The 18,621-nt window shown below is 35.3% G+C and overlaps 1 pseudogene; it reads left to right on the top strand.

The window, feature by feature from the left end:
* LOC120169277 overlaps positions 1 to 18,621 on the top strand; it is a 40,789-nt pseudogene that overhangs the window by 11,858 nt on the left and 10,310 nt on the right.

Genomic DNA, 18,621 nt, shown 5'->3' with positions numbered 1-18,621 from the left:
GGGTCATCTGTAAGCCCTTCAGTGCATGATGTTTCCAAAAAGCCTTCGGGAGCTTTTGATGTTTTCAAAGCCTTCGGGTCATCTGTAAGCCCTTCAGTGCATGATGTTTCCAAAAAGCCTTCGGGAGCTTTTTGATGTTTTCAAAGCCTTCGGGTCATCTGTAAGCCCTTCAGTGCATGATGTTTCCAAAAAGCCTTCGGGAGCTTTTTGATGTTTTCAAAGCCTTCGGGTCATCTGTAAGTCCTGCAGTGCATGATGTTTTTAAAACCTCTGGAATGATGTTTTCAACATTTCAGTCTTACTTAAAAGAAGTCAAATGAAAAATTATTGTTTTTTCGTCTTTGCTCTATTCTTGTTAACACAAGAATGAGCAAAGAGGGGCAGCTGTGAACACTAATTTTTCATTTTACTTAAATTATTATTATTAAAATTATTATTATTATTATTAGAAATATTATTATTATATTATATATATTATATTATTATTAAATATATTATTACAACGGTCCACAGCTTTCCAGATAAAACCCTAGGGTGATGATACCCTAGGAACACGTCCCAGCCTCCGCCTCTGCTTCCAGAAGACTCCACCGCCACACCAACGTCTCAGCTTCAGCCACGCCCGTTGAAGACTCCAGAAGTGCGCCCTATGGTGAGTCACCACCGTAGTCCGGTGACTCACCAAAGTTCACCCCTTTGTGACCGGTCCGAGACGAACCTCATGGTGGCTATAAAAGCCACTGGTTCCCTGCAAACAAAAAAAAAAGGGGATAAGAGATACACAGAGACGAGCAATAGAAACGAGCAACAGAGACGAACCCACAACCAGCAGTAAACCAAAATAGAAACGAAGAGAAGAAGAGGAACTTACCCTTGAAGCCTCGCTCATTGCCGGAAATACCGAGCGTCACCGGAGTCTCATTTTTCGAAGGTAAAAAAATTAGATCTACGTCGATCTAAAGAGATTTAGGGAAAAAGGAGACTAGAACCGTCATTAGGGAGTTCAGATCTATCTTCTGGGGGTTTTGTAAATTTCCGGCCACCATTGACGGTGGCCGGCGGCGGCGATCGCCACCGGAGAACGGTGGCCCGTGGCTGTCGGGATTCTCTCCGTTGAGAGAGTTAGAGAGAATTTTTAATTTTCTCAGTTAGAGAGATAAGAGAGAAAGAAGAGAGTGAGGAAGATGGCCCGAATGGCCGGCCATTTGAGGTATTTAAACCCCTCATCGAACGACGTCGTTTTGGGGGAGGGGTGTGCATGTAATTTCCATCAGGGGTAAATCCTTTTCGCAGCCATCCTAATTTGTAAACTTTACATTTTAGTCACTAAATCAATTTATAATCCTTTTAATTCGGTTCTTTAATTTTAGTTTTATTTATTTTAGTCCTTTATATTAAAATAATATATTTAGGATAAATATTGCATTTAGTCCCTCATAGTTTTTTAAATTTTATTTTAGCCCTGAATAAATAATTAAGGTTAAATTAAAATATTAGGATATAGATTTCTTAATATTTCGAATTTGATCTTTCATTTTCAATACTTTATATTTTGATTATATAATTTTAATTTTATTTATTACATTGCAATTTTATTTTATTGTTATATATTTAAATTAATAATAATTATTATTTTAATAATATTAATATATTATTTGAATAGTTTTATAAAAATTTTATAATAATGTTTATTTATTTTTTAATATCAAAGAAAATGATAGTCTTAAAGCAACTAGATATATGTTTTCTGATAATTTTAAATAAATAAATATTTTACTTTTATATATTAATCTATTATTTTTAGATAAATGTTTTAATATTTATTTATTTTTTAATATCAAAGGAATGAGCTGTCTTAAAACACCTAGAAGCTCTTTTCTGATATTTCTAAATAAATATATTATTTATATAAATTAATAAATTTACTTAAAATTATAGTAATAACTTTAAATTAAATATTTTAAATTTTAATTTCTAATAATAAGAGACAATTTATAATTAAAAAGTACAAATTTTGGGCGTTGTAGGAGTGTTAATCCTTCCCTAAACGTAACCGACCACGAATCCCTTTTTATTATTAAAAAGAATGAATTTTTGGTTAAAACGCAGATCAATTTATCTTTTAATCTATGTTTTCTTAAAAACTCTTTTAAAAGATGATTTTTAGGTATTCGACCTACCTGACCCAAAAGGCCGATGGCGACTCCCAAATTATTTTAAAAACCATTTATTCACATCAATTTTTCCGCCAAATAGATTTTTCGTGCCCGGACTAAAACCGGTTATGACAGCTTGGCGACTTCGCTGGGGATTCAAGTCAAACTTTAAAATCAATTGTAAATTGTCTCTATCAGTTAGAAATTAAAAATTCATATATTTAATTTTTAATTCTTTTCTTTCAAATTTTTTATTACTTGTTATTTTATTTATTTATTATATTCAAGAATTAATTATTTTATCTGTTTGTTAGAGGTTTTAACATTTCTCCTCACACACAACACTTGCATAACATAAAGCTCTATAATTGAGTTTGTCCTTTTAAGTTGGAGTGAAAGCGACGTCTTCGTGAGAATTTATTCTCCGTGTCAGACCTAGCAAGTAACTTTCGGGGTTCATATGCTCTATGTCTTCGTGAGAATTTATTCTCCGTGTCAGGTATAGAGAAATGTGTCCCCTCGAATTGAACTCGATCCGTTTAAAGTCTGTAATGGACTAGGATTGAGGGTTGACAGCCCAAGGGGGCATCAACAAGGACAATTCGAGTACCTTTACTCCTAGAACTGAAACTCGCATATAATAAACCCTAGAAATTCACCTAATTTAAGACAGTACTGAACCTCTGTTCATAGGTGTACACAAAGGAAAAATAAGCTCTAACTTTTAATTTATTTAATTTATTATTATTTTTTCTCCCTGAATAAATGCCTGCGAACTAAAAATCATGCGGTTAGGTTAATTTTTCCTAACAAAACATGGAACTAGAAAGCATGAGGTTAAGATTTCTACCTTAATAGATAGATTTTTTATTAGTTGGTAATAACTATTTTATTTTTTCTCATTTCTTTTGTTTGCATTGCATGATCATAGCATAACCAAAAAGGTGTTTACTAGAAAGACTGTTCATCGTATTGGAAAGAAATCGTAAATGGACAAAAAGTTTTATGATAAAACAAAATATGATGCGGCCAAAGAAAGACATCCTGAGGAAACTCTGAGGATAGAAGCAAGCTATGCACCCAAAGATCGTATGACCATTAAGGAGCAAGAGGAGATACGAGAAATAAGAGAGCAGATGTCCAAGATGATGGATAGAATATCTGTTTTGGCCAAAGGAAAAGAGATTCCAGCACAGAAAGAGAGAGAGCTCAATGAACCTAACCCTGCAGTTTCAGATACGCAAGGGACTTCGATTCTTAACCAATTTGAGAAATTACAGACAGTCATCATTCGTATTCACAAATCGTCTGGAGATACCAAAGAAATGGTGACGACTGTACAAGCTCCCAGAGAAGAGAAGAAATCATGTAATCAGAAATCATCAAAGTTTGGTCTGCTCCCGACGTCTAAAACTCAGGTTCAATCCAAAATAAAAGGTGGTTCTCATTTTGATGCTATCCCTATATTATATAAAGAGTTGTATGAGAAGTTACTTGAAGCACGAGAAGTGGCTCCATATTACATAAAACCATTCCAACCTCCATATCCAAATTGGTATGACATCAACGTTCATTGTGAATATCATGCCAGAGCTCAAGGACATACCATCGAGAATTGTCTTGCCTTCAAACGTCGAGTTCAAAGTCTTTTGGATCATGGAACCTTGCAATTTATGGTAAATGATCGACCTAGTTTGGTAATCGAGGGTCTTGATAGATTAATACCAAAAATCTTCAAAGGTAAGAATATCAGTAGGGGCGTTCAAAAGGAAGAAGATTTGCTTAGATTCGAAGTTCAAATACGTCATTTGAAGGATCAAAACAATGAATTGAGCACCAAAATGGAAAACATACAAGAAGATTTCCAGAAGGTCAGTCAAGCCTTTCAAAATGCTGGTATAGGGAACACCCCAGAAGAGTGGATAACAGGGGTCACCAAACTGAAGAAGAACTGTAACATACATGAAGGACGAGCCAAGAAGTTTTATCATAATTCACGAGTTGCAGAAGAAAGATGCAATACGTCTGTTAGTGATTAAAAAGATGTCAAGTCAAAAATCAAAGGTTAAATAGTGCTATGACCAACATGGAAGCATCATATCAGATTCATCAGCTTGAGATCGATACTGAATTAAAAGCCACTATAGACAAGAACAAGACATTGAATAAATGTTTAGATGATTATGGAGATCTTGTACGAGAACTTTTTGAACACAAAGATTCTCTCACAAGAAAAAATGAACAACATTGTTTACAACTCCGAGAATCGACACAAAGGATAAAGGAAAAAAGACAATATCATGAATGAAGCTGCTGCTCAAGCAAACAATGTGGCTCATAAGCTGGTGGACTTAGCTGGCTTCACGAGAGAATTAAAGCAGATGAATAATTCCACACCTGAGTATGAGTGGAAGTTAGTTTGGTTTTTAAGTAAAATAGAGAAGAAAATGGGAAAGTTATTCCCTATATGTAAAGTTTTGTTGAAGTTAGGACTAAAAGTTGTCCCCTACATGTAAAAGTTTTGTTTGATGTACTGAAGCTTTTGTGTTCAATGAAATCTGTTCTAAGATGATCACTCTTGAGTAACACCTTTTCATACATGCATTTACATTCTTATTTTTACTTTTTACATCTTTGCATTTCCATTTTGCATTCATACTTTTATGTTTGCCTTTGAATTGCACAGTTTGCATTTTTATTTTTGGAATTTATGCATTTTCGCATTTACATTACATTTTTTTTATTACTGTTATATACATTAAATATAAAAATATGTAAGTAATTAATGAAAGGTTTTGTAACAGTAAAACCAAGGTCATTCATTCATATTACTTTACTGTCATCATGAAAATAATGGAGCAATCTTATAAGGGACTACAAGACCAGTGGCCAGAACAATTGACAGGGTTACCTCCGGATATAAGGAAAGAAACATCAGATTCAGTACCAGATAGATCAAATCAAATTATTCAGTATGTGACATCTGATAAAGAAGAGATAATTTATAAAGAGCAACCATGCTGTCAGATTGAAGAGTCGAAATGGTAAAACCCTCTGGGGCATCCCAATTGAACCCAAATAATAGCCTTGTTCATTATTCGCAATATGAGGAAAGATTCAAGAAGATGGATGAAGCAATCAAAAATATGTGTTGATACTTCCCACAAAGAATTAGAAGCAAGAGAGCTTAGCTTGGTTCCAGATTTGATTATTCCCCATGAATTCAAAATGCCTGATTTTGAGAAATATGATGGCACAAGTTGTCCTCTAATCCACCTGAGAATGTTTTGCAGAAAAATGGGAGGATATTTAAATTCTGATGACCTGTTAATTCACTCTTTCCACGATAGCCTTGTTAACCCAGCAGTAGTCTGGTACAATCAGTTGACCCAAGAACAGATCAAGAAATGGGTAGATTTAGCTGATGCATTTTTGGGACAATATCGGTATGTTAAAGGCTTAGCTCCAACACGTATGGATCTTCGAAGAGTAAAGAAGAAAACCAATGAAAGATTTCAAGAATATGCCTTAAGATGTAGAAGAGTGGCAGCACAAGTTCAACCTCCCATGTTAGAAGAAGAAATATCACGTATGTTTCGTGATTCCCTTCCAGCGCCTTTCTTCGAGTTAATGCAGGCAAATCCGACAAACGAATTCGAGAATCTTGTGACAAGTGGAGATTTAATTGAGAATGTAATCAGTGAAGAAAACTCAAAAGTCACATCCAAGAGCCCGATGGATCAAAAAGCAAAAGCCGATCATGTGAATGAATGTTGAATCCAGAGTCCTAGTAATTACAAAAGAAAAAGAGCAAGTAACTATTCGGATCGACCAAAGAAAGTCATGCGATTAAGAAAAACTTTGGAAGTATTCCAAACGTCCATTTCAGACTTGTACCCTCATTTGGTTAAAGGTCAGTACATCACACCAAGACCAATGAAAATGTCACCAAACCCTTCTGCTCATAGTTATGATCAAAGTAGTGTTTGTGATTTTCACTTGAGAGTATTTGGGCATTCCACGGGCAATTGTAGGCAACTGTTAAAAGAAATAGAGATGCTTGTTGACAAAAGAATCTTGACACAAAAAATGATCAAGAAATGGGAGGCAAATGAAGACAATGACTCTGATCTTATTACACAACCGACATTAAAGGAGTGATGATGCATGAACAAGTGGAAGTGTTATCTACCACTGTAGTACTTTTCTACTTTCAGCATCCTGTTTGAACTTGTTTTTTTCCTTCCTCTACCTTTTGTGCAATAAATAAATGTGTGTTGCTTATTAAGGTTATGAGCAAGGAATCAAATTTTAATCTTGAAATTATTGAGTATCAAGTAGATTAAATATTCTTTTAATTTTTCAAGAGTTATAGATCTATTGGCAAGTGGTAAAATTATATCTTCAATATCCCATCCAATGCCAATTACTCAAACTAAATCTTGACACTACAAGATTCCGAAGAAATGTCTCCACCTATTTTGAGACACCTACTCCAGATGTTTACCTTTTCGGATAGAGTTGATTGATGATACTACATTCCACCATATATACGACTTCAAAAGTCACACATTTGTCCTTCCAAAACCATCATAAACCAAAAGACCTCAAAAGAACCAAACTTTCAATTATCCATGAATCTTACTGCAAGAAGAGACGAGATGAGGCATCATGGACCAACTCATTGATGATAATTTCGAGTGATTAGGGCATACTCAAAGAAGAAGGGGAAAGTGATTGATTGAAATAAATATATCATGCATTAATTACATTTTTCATGTAAATAAAGTTAATCTTGAATATTCATCCCTCTGTGGATACCTCTTTTTACAAAGGTTTCTGTGTATGAGATGATGAACGGCATTGTTTCATTTATCCTTTAATATATATATATATATATCATTTGTTGTCCCCACTTGAGCCTGAATGATTTTCTTCTGATTCAACCCTAACCAAGGATCACCTTCTACATTGGGGGCAAGGTAAAGGATATTGGCTCACAAGAATAAGATTGTCAATACATTTTTTACGAAGACAAGTTTCCATGAAGTCATGAAAGTTTTGAACTACAAAGTATGTCAAATACAGGGTGCTTGAATATCAATCCAATCAAGAATAATGGAAAACCTCCAAAATGCAAAAGGAAAAGGAGGTGATCAAAGCAATTGAAGTATTATACTCATCCAGCAAAGAAAGAAGAAAAGCAAAACAAAACAAAAAAAAAAGAAAAAGAAAAAAATTAAATCAAGATGGTGAGCCTCAAGTTACAAGGTTGATCAAGTACAAACAAGAAAAGCAAGAAATGTTGAAGATATGAGAAAATGGAAATGAATCCAAAATTTGGCAGTCTAGAGGGATCCAGATGATGGAAAAATCCCCAACAAAGCAGATCCAAGTTAAGCAAGGCAAGGTGATGGCATCAGAATGAATTGATCCTTGGTTTGATTACCCTTAAACACTTATTTGGGCCTTTTTATTCCTTTCTTTCATAACCATAAGCCATGACCTACGTTACATACCTGAAAAGTCCATTTTAATCATACATGGTTTTCTAAGTAAAAGACAATATCTTCAGAATTCATTCCGCCTCTCAAGATTGATTTTTATTTGCAAAAATTGGTTTTTAAAATCTTTAATGCATGATATGAAAAATGATAAAAGGGGGGTTCAAGATGTAAATTTTTAAATAACATTTTAGAACCAAAGGAGGATTCGAGTTGAAAACCTAAAAAGGCGACTCGAATATTGAATGGTGCAACAACGACATAAGAGATAATTTTAAGCTCTTAAAAGGAGCACCGCACATCCCAAAGACGTTCATGAGATTTTGGAAACGAGAAGAATCTCTACAAGATGAGCATAACAACCTTTTCTTCAAGATTAGTGGAAGCCCGAAGCGACATACTGAACCAACTTGAAAAAACCTACTTTACCAAAATCAACCGACACCTTAAATCAGTCAATAATTTTGACACTTGCCATAGGACTATGATTTTTGAATGATTTAAAAGTGTAGTTGATTTATTTAATATTCATTAAACTCATTGTTTATTATTCGATTATATTGTGAACCTGAAAGGGGTAATACTTTGCAAAATTCTTTCATTCTTCAATAAACAAAGGAGGAAAAAACATTTTCAAACCTGGCAGTCTCAAATGAGAAAGGTCCTTGAAGCAATTGTTGCTTATTCTACCTCTGTTGTAGAAAAAAGAATAAACAAGGCCAGAGGAATGAAACACTTCACATTTTTGAAGGCAAGTGGTCCAAGAAGCCAGAAAGTCTGGGGAATTGAACTTGTGACACTCCCCTATCACATTATTAGTAGCTCATCAAGAAAGATTATCGTTTATCTCATGTTGAGGTCGATAAGCATCACCAGACAAATTACTTTCCCCAGCCATTAATCCATGTTTCTGGCAGATTACATCACAGAGATATAGGTCCCAGTAAGATGTATTATGGGAATGAACAAGTCACTACTTGCACTCTGGTTATACCGTGATGTTGGCTCAAGTCTTGATACATCATTGCTACTTCTTCTAGGCCGATCATTTTCTTTGTCAAGATGATATTCATTATGTCCTTCAGAAGATTGCTGAATTTGAATTTAAGGACTTATAGCACAGAATAAGACATTGGAACAAATTTTACATTTGTATGCCGTACAAGATTCCAAAAGTTGAGATAACCAGTTTTACCATCAACTAAACCTGTCCATGGTTAGGGAAGAGTATGTTATGGCAGTGTGTATTTTGAAGCAGCAAAAGAGATAGTTGTCGTAGCAGTCATTGTAAGAAAATGCACCAACAAAAATCTTCTATCTTATCACAATGATGTTTATTTCTTCCAGTAAGGTTGTTACGCTGGATGCCACTGACAACAAGGTCGAATTCGACAAAACTACTCATCAATTGTTCCAACTGATCATCATTCAGTTCTTACACATCTGTTTTTAAAGGTATGCCAAGACAGTTGAAGGCAACCTCTGCATCACTGATTTTAGAGAAAAGAGACAGAACATTGATATCACTAGAGAACATGTCTCTAGCAGCTCCTCATGTATAGTTTTTAGGGAAACCTAGAAGCATTTCCACCTCATTAGGTTCAAGTGGAGTAACTTTATTCCTTCCAACCCATACCAGATTCCATTTTCAGCACTCATCATGAACATACTTCTGGACACTCGAAGGTAGCTCATCGTCATAAGCTTCAAAAGCCTTACAGATCCTTTCTGTCAATTTGGCACTTCCTGTACATGTTTGTAAACAGTTCGACTTTGTTCTTGGATCCCAGGAAGGCCATCATTTCTTCGTCAATGGAAAAATATCATGTATAGTGCGTGGAGAAAACAAGATAAGAGAAAATATGTTCTCAATTGGCAGAATTATGAATATAGCCCTTTTCAGTGTAGTAGCATGAAAATACTTCGAATCTACAAATTCTGGCTCTACATCGAATAAGTACTGTGATATTCCAGTCCAAACATTAACTGGAGTAAGTGCCATGTGATCATAGTAGAAATAAGAAGACTCAATAGCATCTTCTGGAAGTGTTCTTTGAGTTATCTGATTTGGTTTGGTATGAACCCCAAAACCAATCATTAGATTTGAAAGATGAATTTGCTCATAGTAGAAATAAGGAGACCCAATAGCATCTTCTGGAAGTGTTCTTTGAGTTATCTGATTTGGTTCGGTAGGAATCCCAGAACCAATCATTGGAATTGAAAGATGAACTGCATGATCGTCTTCATTAAGAAGTTTGTCTTCATTAAGAAGTTTCTTTTCAAACTTCCTCTGCTTCTTCCTTTTCAAAAATCATAGCCCAAATTTCGCCTTTGCTTGTAATTGGGGTCATTACATAATGAATTCCTATCTTCTACTGAAAGAAGTGCGTCAGCAGCCTTAGCCATTTGAGCAGCATATATAAAAGAGAAAATCGCCTCAGTGACCAAAAAAAAGTTATAATATACGATTTTAACTCAAACAAAGTTAAACGTCTACTATTAATAACTTGTTTATATATTATATGAAAGTATTTGTGTTAACTTACATTATTTATTGTGGCATATGGTATTAAGTCTTCCCAATCCAACAGAGTTTTCCTCTTCCAGGAAATAGCCCTGGGAATATCATTTGACGTTTTTATTGCATATGTACGCATGCTGGGGAAAGCCTCGAATATCCAAATCTACAAACAATATAATAACAAAATTAGTAATTGTTAAATAATTAATTATAATTTTAGAAACATTATATAGAAATTCTTACCTTAAAGGCCCAAACAAAGCCTGACAAAGTGTATTTGGACCCATCGCCCCGCAAACTTTTGCGGTCATCAAAGGCAGACGACAACTTAGTCCAGGTAGCTTTCCATATATACGAACCCCACGGAAACAGATTCCATGCATTCAGGTCCTCTACCAATATTATTAGCTCCCGATGAATAGGTTGTCTGGCCTCTCTGCCTAAAAAGCCGGCATACACAAGTAGTAGAAGGCATACTCGGACAACATCGACGTCATCCATCCGAGTGAAACCAGCTTTCTTATTAAACAATTTCTTCAGGTCGTCGACATGTAGGTTCGGCTTCTCCATTGACTCATCCGGAAAAACCCGAGATAACCATGATGGGCGGGCGATAGACGAGTGTACCGGCCTACATCATCGTGTCCGAATCGTAGACCAGTGATTAAGCAGAACTCCTTCCGCCCAAAACAAGTATACGCTGGTGGAAAATGAAACCATATCTCTTCCTCACCACGTTGTATACTGTCGGGTAGATTTGATGTCATGGTCTGAAGCCACAAATGGGTCAAATTAGCATCTCCACCCGGATGCTGTACTCTCAGCCATGGCCCGAAGCAGGTTTCCTCAAACAATTGTCTTTGAGCAGGTGAAAGCTTCTTTGCAATTGTAGTGGCCAGGCTGACTTTATTTCTCAAGGTCAATTGAGCCGAAAAAAATTTCTACAAAAACAATAAACATACCAAGTTAGATATACCAAAAACTACACTGTGAAGATATACCAAAAACAATAAACATAAAAAGTAGTAGTTTATTCTTGAAACTAAAATTTGCAACACTGTTTTGTCTTTTGGTTGAAATGAAAATCGCAACGAGAGAATCGCAACGCGAGATGACAATCGCAACGAGAGAATCGCAACGCGAAATGAAAATCGCAACGAGAGAATCGCAACGCGAAATGAAAATCGCAATGCGATTTTGGTTTCGCGTTGCGATTCTCTCGTTGCGATTTTCATTTCGCGTTGCGATTCTCTCGTTGCGATTTTCATTTCTCTCGTTGCGACAGTCATTCTCTCGTTGCGATTTTCATTTATCTCGTTGCGACTCTTCTGCAAATTGAAACTTGAATGGATTGCATTACTTCAACCAAAAGACAGAACAAAGACAAAGACAAATACTAACTTGAAAATCGGAACGAGAGAATAGCAACGCGAAATGAAAATCGCAACGACAGAATCGTAACGCGAAATGAAATCTAAGTGAAATGGTTAATCTATTATTGAAATGACCAGTAAACTTATCATCAGTTTCAATATGAAAAACCTACAATAATGCAAACATTTCAAAATAAAAATAATTAAAAAACTAACCCTCGGAGGTTGATTTTCCATTTCTGAATATTGTGAGGGATTTCTGACCGTGAATGGTTGTGAGGGATTTCGCCGGAGATGGGGACGGAAATCTTCGGAGATGGGGACGGATTTCTTCGCCGTAGAGAGTGAGAGATGGAGATGGGACTGAGTTGTGATTTTAGGTTTTAGGTTATGAGTTGCGATTACGGGATTTTGTCTTAATATCTTTTTGTAATTTGAAAATAAAATACGCGTAGCGATTATAATGGCGCTTTAAATATCGCGTTGCGATTTACGGATACGCGTTGCGATTTTATGTATTATCGTTGCGATTTACGGATACGCGTTGCGATATACGGATACGCATTGCGATTTACCCATACGCGTTGCGATTTACGGATACACGTTGCGATTTACGGATACGCGTTGCGATTTATGTGTTCGCGTTGCGATTTTCATATTCGCGTTGCGATTTTGGAAAATCGCAATGCGAATTTGTACTATCGCATTGCGATTTTCAAGAATCGCGTTGCGATTTTGGAAACTGATTTGCGATTCTGGGGATCGCGTTGCGATTTTTATTTCGCGTTGCGATTTTGTTGGTCATTTTGGCAAATCCAAAAAAAGTTGGTTAAAATCGTATATTATAACTTTTTTTTGGTCACTGAGGCGATTTTCTCTATATAAAATCTGTCAACTCTGCAATTGATGAAATCAGAATCTGTCAACTCTGCAATTGATGAATCCAGACCATATTTCTCCATGGTTATTTAAGCCTCAATTTCTGAGTATCCCATTTTTATCAAGTATAACAGTTTATTCTCCTCATCAGAATCATAATTCATGATTTCCTCGATATCAGAAGAACTATCAATATCTGTGAAATCATCCTGAAAGATCACTTCATAATCAGATGAGTTGTTATCAGAATCAACATGTTGCATGGATGTGGATTTTTGATGAGCCTGTACCACTGTATATGTAGTCTTGCTATTGTATCAGATTACTGTTTGCATAAATTGGTTTCTCTCCCACAGAAAAGTATATTTCAGAAATGGCTTTCACTGAAAGATGATAAGCCACTGTGTCAGCTTGGAACGGATTACCAAGCTATTTTTACTGCTCTGTCTGACTAGACCCCTCCAGATACAGAAAATGGCCACCTCATTTAGAAGACACATATTTCAGACATTTCTTTCAGAATGATTGAGTATTTCTTAATTCTGTGACAACAAGAAGAGAATTCCTCAAGTTACTTGACAACACTACTATTTAGTGACACCAGAATGAGAGTATTCATGATAAATAGATTTGGGGCACGAATAAAGCTACAAGTACCTACAACAGTTCATTGTCAAAATTGGACCTCATGAGGATCATAACATTTCAGTCAAACAGACATTGAGAGTGAATCAGACAGATCTAGAGGGACATCTTGAGGGCCCATTTCAACTAGAAATAGAATATTGGGGCATGCTGAAAGCCCATTTCAATCAGAATTAGGACTGTTGATGCATTTTTGAACGTTCGTATCAGCAATGCTGGGACATGCTGAAGGCCCACATCATTATGTGTTAAAGATCATTGCTTGAGAAAAAATTCCAATAAGACATAAAGATATTAAGAATGAAAATGGTGAAACAGTGACAGTCGAGCTGACTATACATAATTGCTTCATTCAGCAAGCAGTTGCATTAGGATCCTGTTATTGAACAAATATTTATTCAGCAAGTATGGTTTCAAATACCTAATCTTCTTAAACCATGTGTCACATGATAATTTGTTCTTTGATAAACTACATTATGATTACATGAATAAAGATGATCCTCAGATAGACCATTCAATCCAAGGATCAGTTCTTCGAGACCTCAAAATCTGAATTTGGCCTTTTATGTGTCGGTGATAATTGAAAACATTTCTTTGAGATTCCTGTCAGTTAGTTTCAACCATACTGTTGAGGTTACGAAATTATTTTTCACATCAGTTTTGTTTAATTGATGACATTGAAGAGAGAAGCTCATGTATATTGCTCTTTCCCGATTGTTACTGGGGTTATCATTGCCAGCTAGACTAAACCGAGTTTTCATCTATTTGGTTTATCAAGTGCGTTTCATCCCCAGCATCAATAATTCTACGGATATCGTTCTGTACATGGATCCTATAGCTGAAGTGTTTCTATTTTCTACCATGCTCATTACGAAAGAAAGCATAATCAGTATCACATTTGCCTTTTCCAGAGATATCAAGATTTGTCGGTATTTCCTATTCAATTCGATACCAGCACATTTTGTGAATTTGACCAACTTTTTAGTAATACCAACATTACACTTGAATCCCCACTGAGTTTTGTTCTCAAGTGGTCTTGTGACGTTATTCAAAAGCTTTGAACATTAGGCAAAGAGCTTAAATGATTGAGAAATCTTGGCAGAAGCCACAGTAAAGGATGAATGTGTTGTCAAATGTTTTACGAACATCTGAACAGAAACCACAGGAAAGGATGAATGTGTTGTCAAATGTTTTACGAACATCTGAGCAGAAGCCACAGGAAAGGATGAATGCACTGTCAAATGTTTTACGAACCTGCTATTCTGATGCTGAACCAATGTTACGATCATATGGTTTCCATTTATTGATCCAAGATGAAGTTTGTCTTCTTCAACCCCAAGATTAGAAGTGAGATATAATGAAGATTTCTTTCCAAGGAAAGTTGAAATTTTAAACAAGAAACTAATGGGGTCAACTAAGGTGAACTACAGGTTGTTGTTAAGCATCTCGACATGATATTAGTCCAAGTTGCCTTATTCGAGATCTGATTATATGTGGAGACATGAAAGGAATTGGAATAAATCTTTCTTGTGATGTTTCAAGAGTTAAATTAGAACAGACTCTACTCTCCTAATTAATCCCTGCTGAGTCAGGCATATCTACATCTACACTCTTCAAAGATGATAGATTCTCTTTTTAAAGATGAAAGCTTTATGGGATTTACACACAAGTCCAAGCAAATAAAGTTGGTTTTATCCAAGACAAAATCGGGCATCAGGGTCATAATTTTGACTACGACAAGAGTTCCACAAGTGAAACATTTCTTCTAAGACTTTCATGAAGCAAAGAAGACAGCAAAGATACAAGTTGATCAGATGATTCTGCATGAATGCAAGCTTGATAGCATAAGTTTCTACACTGATATCTAGAGGTAATCCTGGCAATAAATGATGAAGTGAAGGAATACCAAGTTCACCACTTTGAAGTCAAATGAAGATTGCATCAACATTCATGCATTCATAAGAACATCATTTGCACAATAGACAATGCATTACATTGATACATCTGAGTGCATTCAAAAATGAAGTTTTACAGATCTTCGGAAGAACAAGAAGATTCATGGTAAGAAATACCTTACAAGAAGAAGGTATTCAAAACCGTAAATACAGGAATCACGCAAACATCTGAAGAATAGATGGACGTAATCCACAAAAATGAGCATTATTTTGAGATTGGGGCATGTTACCTAATCAACATGTTATTTTGAAAAATAATGAGAAAACGATTTCCATAGTTTCTCATTCAATCTTTTCTAAAAATGAAATTGTTGAAAAGTAAGAAAACGATTTCCTTAGTTTTTTTTACTTAGTAAACTATTTCCCACATCTGTAAGTCCTTCAGTGCATGATGTTTCCAAAAAGCCTTCGGGAGCTTTTTGATGTTTTCAAAACCTTCGGGTCATCTGTAAGCCCTTCAGTGCATGATGTTTCCAAAAAGCCTTCGGGAGCTTTTTGATGTTTTCAAAACCTTCGGGTCATCTGTAAGCCCTTCAGTGCATGATGTTTCCAAAAGCCTTCGGGAGCTTTTTGATGTTTTCAAAACCTTCGGGTCATCTGTAAGCCCTTCAGTGCATGATGTTTCCAAAAAGCCTTCGGTAGCTTTTCGATGTTTTCAAAGCCTTCGGGTCATCTGTAAGTCCTCAGTGCATGATGTTTCCAAAAAGCCTTCGGGATCTTTTTGATGTTTTCAAAGCCTTAGGGTCATCTGTAAGCCCTTCAGTGCATGATGTTTCCAAAAAGCCTTCGGGAGCTTTTTGATGTTTTCAAAGCCTTCGGGTCATCTGTAAGCCCTTCAGTGCATGATGTTTCCAAAAAGCCTTCGGGAGCTTTTTGATGTTTTCAAAGCCTTCGGGTCATCTGTAAGCCCTTCAGTGCATGATGTTTCCAAAAAGCCTTCGGGAGCTTTTTGATGTTTTCAAAGCCTTCGGGTCATCTGTAAGCCCTTCAGTGCATGATGTTTCCAAAAAGCCTTCGGGAGCTTTTTGATGTTTTCAAAGCCTTCGGGTCATCTGTAAGTCCTGCAGTGCATGATGTTTTTAAGACCTCTGGAATGATGTTTTCAACATTTCAGTCTTACTTAAAAGAAGTCAAATGAAAAATTATTGTTTTTTCGTCTTTGCTCTATTCTTGTTAACACAAGAATGAGCAAAGAGGGGCAGCTGTGAACACTAATTTTTCATTTTACTTAAATTATTATTATTAAAATTATTATTATTATTATTATTATAAATATTATTATTATATTATATATATTATATTATTATTAAATATATTATTACAACGGTCCACAGCTTTCCAGATAAAACCCTAGGGTGATGATACCCTAGGAACACGTCCCAGCCTCCGCCTCTGCTTCCAGAAGACTCCACCGCCACACCAATGTCTCAGCTTCAGCCACGCCCGTTGAAGACTCCAGAAGTGCGCCCTATGGTGAGTCACCACCATAGTCCGGTGACTCACCAAAGGTCACCCCTTTGTGACTGGTCCGAGACGAACCTCATGGTGGCTATAAAAGCCACTGGTTCCCTGCAAACAAAAAAAAAAGGGAGAAGAGATACACAGAGACGAGCAATAGAAACGAGCAACAAAGACGAACCCACAACCAGCAGTAAACCAAAATAGAAACGAAGAGAAGAAGAGGAACTTACCCTTGAAGCCTCGCTCATTGCCGGAAATACCGAGCGTCGCCGGAGTCTCATTTTTCGAAGGTAAAAAAATTAGATCTACGTCGATCTAAAGAGATTTAGGGAAAAAGGAGACTAGAACCGTCATTAGGGAGTTCAGATCTATCTTCTGGGGGTTTTGTAAATTTCCGGCCACCATTGACGGTGGCCGGCGGCGGCGATCGCCACCGGAGAACGGTGGCCCGTGGCTGCCGGGATTCTCTCCGTTGAGAGAGTTAGAGAGAATTTTTAATTATCTCAGTTAGAGAGATAAGAGAGAAAGAAGAGAGTGAGGAAGATGGCCCGAATGGCCGGCCATTTGGGGTATTTAAACCCCTCCTCGAACGACGTCGTTTTGGGGGAGGGGTGTGCATGTAATTTCCATCAGGGGTAAATCCTTTCCGTAGCCATCCTAATTTGTAAACTTTACATTTTAGTCACTAAATCAATTTATAATCCTTTTAATTCGGTTCTTAATTTTAGTTTATTTATTTTAGTCCTTTATATTAAAATAATATATTAGGATAAATATTGCATTTAGTCCCTCATAGATTTTTAAATTTTATTTTAGCCCTGAATAAATAATTAAGGTTAAATTAAAATATTAGGATATAGATTTCTTAATATTTCGAATTTGATCTTTCATTTTCAATACTTTATATTTGATTATATAATTTTAATTTTATTTATTACATTTCAATTTTATTTTATTGTTATATATTTAAATTAATAATAATTATTATTTTAATAATATTAATATATTATTGATTAATTTTATAAAAATTTTATAATAATGTTTATTTATTTTTTAATATCAAAGAAAATGATAGTCTTAAAGCAACTAGATGTTTGTTTTCTGATAATTTTAAATAAATAAATATTTTATTTTTATATAATAATCTATTATTTTTTAGATAAATGTTTTAATATTTATTTATTTTTAATATCAAAGGAAGGAGCTGTCTTAAAACACCTAGAAGCTCTTTTCTGATATTTCTAAATAATATATATTATATAAATAATAAATTTACTTAAAATTATAGTAATAACTTTAAATTAAATATTTTAAATTTTAATTTCTAATAATAAGAGACAATTTATAATTAAAAAGTACAAATTTTGGGCGTTGTAGGGGTGCTAATCCTTCCCTAAACGTAACCGACCACGAATCCCTTTTTATTATTAAAAAGAATGAATTTTTGGTTAAAACGCAGATCAGCTTATCTTTTAATCTATGTTTTCTTAAAAACTCTTTTAAAAGATGATTTTTAGGTATTCGACCTACCTGACCCAAAAGGCCGATGGCGACTCCCAAATTATTTTAAAAACCATTTATTCACATCAATTTTTCCGCCAAATAAATTTTTCGTGCCCGGACTAAAACCGGTTACGACAGTAAGAAAGCTACCAAATCTAGTTCTGGTTGTTGATCTTAATATTTTATTTTTCTAGTTTGTTATCTATTTGTGCCTCAGAATACTAAATTTTAATGTAGTAAGATACTTAAATGTTTGTGGGTTGTGTAATTTACATACATTCATGTGTATGTGCTTGTAATATTATGATCTATCTCTTACTCGTGGGTATTTTTTTTGTATTAGAACAATCTCGATGAACTTTTCATGCTAATGCATTTCGTTGATGCTGGAAAGGTTAGTATCATGTTAGTTTTGTGGAATATGGTTTGTTAATCTAGAATGGTTGAAGGAAGATTCTACTAGGTTTTATTTTGTTCACGTGCTTGCAGTTTGGAAGTTTAGAGGAGTTCCAGGAAGAATTTAAGGATATCAATCAGGAGGAGCAGATTTCAAGACTTCATAAAATGCTGGCCCCAAATCTCCTTAGAAGTATCTCTCTTAAACCTTTCCACACAGGATCATAC

Source organism: Hibiscus syriacus, unplaced genomic scaffold (genome assembly GCF_006381635.1).
Source record: "Hibiscus syriacus cultivar Baekdansim isolate YM2019G1 unplaced genomic scaffold, ASM638163v2 tig00111758_pilon, whole genome shotgun sequence".
NCBI classification, from domain to species: domain Eukaryota; kingdom Viridiplantae; phylum Streptophyta; class Magnoliopsida; order Malvales; family Malvaceae; genus Hibiscus; species Hibiscus syriacus.
This window is presented reverse-complemented; position numbering and strand designations above follow the sequence as displayed.